This window comes from Choloepus didactylus, chromosome 8, assembly GCF_015220235.1.
Source record: "Choloepus didactylus isolate mChoDid1 chromosome 8, mChoDid1.pri, whole genome shotgun sequence".
Lineage (NCBI taxonomy): Eukaryota > Metazoa > Chordata > Mammalia > Pilosa > Megalonychidae > Choloepus > Choloepus didactylus.
In genome coordinates, this window is record NC_051314.1 from 142,983,124 (window position 1) to 142,987,184 (window position 4,061).

Below are 4,061 nucleotides of genomic sequence, written 5' to 3' on the forward strand. Positions count from 1 at the left end.
TATCAAAGAAAAACAAGATTGTTATAGACTTAAGATGTTAAATTTAAGCTCCATGGTAAACACAAAGAAAATATCAGAGAATATGACCAGAGAGATGAAAAGTGGAGTATGGGTTATAAGAAGTGGGGGAAGGGGCAATGGGGAGTTAAGAAATGAGTGTAGGGTTTCTGTTTGGGGTGAAGGGAAATTTCTAGTAATGGATGGTGGGAAGGTAATAGCATTGCAACATTCTAAATGTGATTAATCCCACTAATGGAATGCTAGGGAGGGGTTGGAATGGGAAGATTTAGGCTGTATATATGTTTCCACAAGTGAAAAAAAAAAAGACAGTCTAAATAGACAATGACAGTTAAATGCCAAGGATGATCCTGGATGGGATCTGAGGATGGAGGAGAGGAGGCTCAAAGGGACACAGTTGGGACATAAGGAAAAAAAAAAGGAAATATAGAATCTAAGCTTTGTATCAATGTTGAATTTCTTGAACTTCTTAGCTGTGCTTAATGGGATTGCATAAAAGAATGTTCTTGTTCATGGGAAATGTACACATCGATTATATTGTTTGTTCAAGGATGTGTGCAGCTTGCTCTCACATGTTCAGAAGACAGAGCAATAGATGATGGATGATAGGGAGGGAGGGAGGGAAAGAAAGAAATGGTGGTGAGACGGGATGTTAAAGGTGGTGGATTGGGGTATCAGGGGAGGGGAGTTGGGGTATGCTGGAGTTCTGTGTATGGGGTTTGTATTGTTTTTGCAACTGTTCCTGTAAGTTTGAATTTATCTCAAAACAAAACTAAAAGAAAAGATCACACAGGGAAAAAAAAAAAGGAAACATGCCTCAGAATCTAAATTCTGGCAATAATACAGTAAAATATCAAAATGTCCACTGAATTAGGCCCTGCCCCATCAAGATGGCTGAATGAGAAGCTTCAGGGCTCTGTCCCCCTAGAGAAACTTTGAACAACCAACAGGAACTGGCAGAAACCGCTTCCTGAAAGCTCCGGAAACAGTTAAAGGACTGAAGTAACAGGGTAAGGGCCCCCACATCAAAAGAAAAACCACTTAAGGGAGGAGGATCTCCTGGGGCCCAGGCTGGCCCCTCTGTACCCCTGGTGTGGAGCTGCACACAGCCCACTGCAGGTTCCTGTTCCGGGTTCCAGAGGGAGCAGAGTGACCCCCATGTGCTTACTGGGAGCAGGTATGCCAGGCCCAGTCTGGGGATGGCCTGGGGAACTCACTGTCCTAGAACTTGTCGTGTTTGTAGAAGGTGTTTGCAGGGCTTGCTTACAGAACACTGTGAGAGAACAGTCAAGTCCTGCTGCCTGGGGCAAGGGACTGCTGGTTATAGCACACACAGTGCAGTGCCTGGGACCATAAGGAAACATTTGCATCTGTGTAAATGGGGGAATTCCAAGGGCTACTTGCACATGCCCGAGACAGGATGCATGTGCAGAAAGGATCAGGAAGGCACCTATGCTTTGGCTCAAGCCAATCTCTAAACTTGCTGTATGGATAAGAACTGAAGGACAGCCCTGCACAGGTTAATCTGCAAAGATTAGGAAAGGAGTGTTCTTTCTTTTCTTCTTCGCCACCACTCTTTCTCCTGCTCCTTCTCCTTTACCCTCTCCCTACTGCAAGGACTGGGAAAGGTGTTTTCTTTCTTTTCTTCTTTTTCCACCTCTCCCTCTTCCTGTCTCTACCCCCCCCCCCCTCCTTCTTGTTAGCTCCTGGCATTCAAGGCAAGTTCTGTCTTAACACTAGCTGGAAATAAGCTTAAGAAACAGATACCTCAGTATCTAAATTCTGGCAGTAACACATTAAAATATCAAAATGTCCAGGTTTCAACAAAGGATTACAAAACATACAAAGAAACAGGAAGTGGCAGTCTTGTTCTTAAGAAATGTACATGGTGCTATTAATTGTCAAGGAACATGTTATATACAACCTATACTGAAGTGTTCAGAAAATGGATTGAAAAATAGATGGATGGATGGATAGATAGGTAGAAAGAATGATATGGCAAATATGACAGAATGAATCTGGGGGAATGGGGTATGTTGGAGCTCTCTGTATGGGGTTTGTATTATTTTCTGTAAATGTCCTGTAATTTGAAAGTATTTCAAAATTTCAAAAACTTGTTTCAGTAAAAGAACAAAAGAAGGGGGGGGGGGAGTGAATGTGACTTTCAGGAAGATGGCGGAATAAGGAAGGCAGAAATTGTTCAAAGCCAGTGGATCCAGGACTCAGGTGACCAGAAAAGGACTTGCAACATATAAGGAAGAACTAGATGAAAAAGTGGAGAAATGACGACTGAGAAATAGAAATAGGACCAGGCCGGTGAAACATGGTGTACTCCTACTCCGGCTGCCTGCTGCCGAAGTTACCCTCTCAGTCCTGCAGCCCAGAATCTTTCCATGTGGGAGCCCAGGAGTTAGGAGACATATCATAAGTGCACACAGAGACCTTGCTGAGGGTCCCAGTGCCCAATCCTCCAGCCCCAGGGTCAGCCATTTTAGGTGCCCAGATCTGGAGGAGACGGGGGGCCCTCCCATCGGGAGGAGAGGGGGATGCAGAGCATCACCGATCTGACAGCTGGCCAGCAGGGAAGACCCTCTGAGCTCCACAGCCTTGATCCTTATTGCACAGGAGACCAGGGCGCTCAAGGATCTGCTTTCACAAATGGAGAGGTGGAGTGAGGGGGAGCTCCACTGCAATGCCAGGCACACTTTCTCCACCACCGAGGCTGATGGCTGCATCGGTCTGTCTTGTGGGTTAGTGAAACTCGTCACACTCCTGGGCCAGCTGCTGGCCACTGAAGTTGACCCTCTCAGTCCTGCAGCCTGGAGTCCTTTCCACATGGGAGTCCGGGATCCACCAACTCCATTGTACCCACAAGCAGAGTCTTTTCTGTGGTGCTCAATGCCCATTTCCCACCCCCAAGGCCAGCAGCTTGTGGTGAGCCTAGACTTGGGAGAGACAGGGAGGTCCTCCCCTTGGGAAAGAGGGAGAAGCAGACAGTCCTGAGCTAACAATTGGCTGGAGAGGGTGACCCTCTGGGGCCGACAGTCTTGAATTGAACTTGGACCTGGTCTGGACCCTGCCCAGCTGGCCACTGTGGTCAGGGAAAGGCAGCATTGTGAGGAGTAGGTGGCCCAAGAGTGCCATCTGCTGGGAACACTGGGAAAGTGGTGGCTGGCAAGCTGCTTTTCTGCCCAGCCTCCAAGAGTCTTCCAAAAAGGGCTGCACCCCTCTGCGAGAACCTGTCTCTGGTTTGGCTGGGGATAGCTGGCAAATCAAGTCCCAACGGAGACCTTCAACACAAACCCAAGCAATGACAAAACCTTAGACAAGAGAGGGAAACCAACTTTCAAAATAATCTTATTAAGATAATCAGATGTACAGAAATCAGCAAAAAATTGCAAGACACATGACAAAACAAGATATGGCCAAGCCAAATGATTAAATTAAACAGTCAGAGGAGACACAGAATTTGGAACAACTAATCAAAGATGTTCAAACAAATTGCCTGAATAATTTCAAGAAGATGGTTAAAGAGATAAAGGGTATCAAGAAAACACTAGAAGAGCATAAAGAATTTGAAAGAATAAATAGAAATATAGCAGATCTTATAGAAATGAAAGATACTGTAGATGAAATTTAAAATATACTAGAGAAATACAACAGGAGATTTGAATAGGCAGAAGAAAGAATCAGTGAACTAGAGGACAATCGAATTTGAAAGCACAAAAGAACAAATGGAGAAAAAATGGAAAAATTTGAACTGGATCTCAGAGAAACAATGAACAACATAAAGGTCACAAACAAAAGAATCATAGGTGTCCCAGAATGAGAAGAGAAGAGTAAAGAGCCAGGAAGAATATTTAAGGATATAATTGCAGAAAATTTCCCAACCCATATAAAAAACATAAATATGCAAATCAAAGAAGCCCCATGAACTCCAAATAGAATAAATCCAAATAGACACACTTTAAGAAACATACTAATCAGACTGTCAAATGCTGAACAGAAAGAGTCCTGAAAGCAGAAAGAGAAAAGTGATTTAC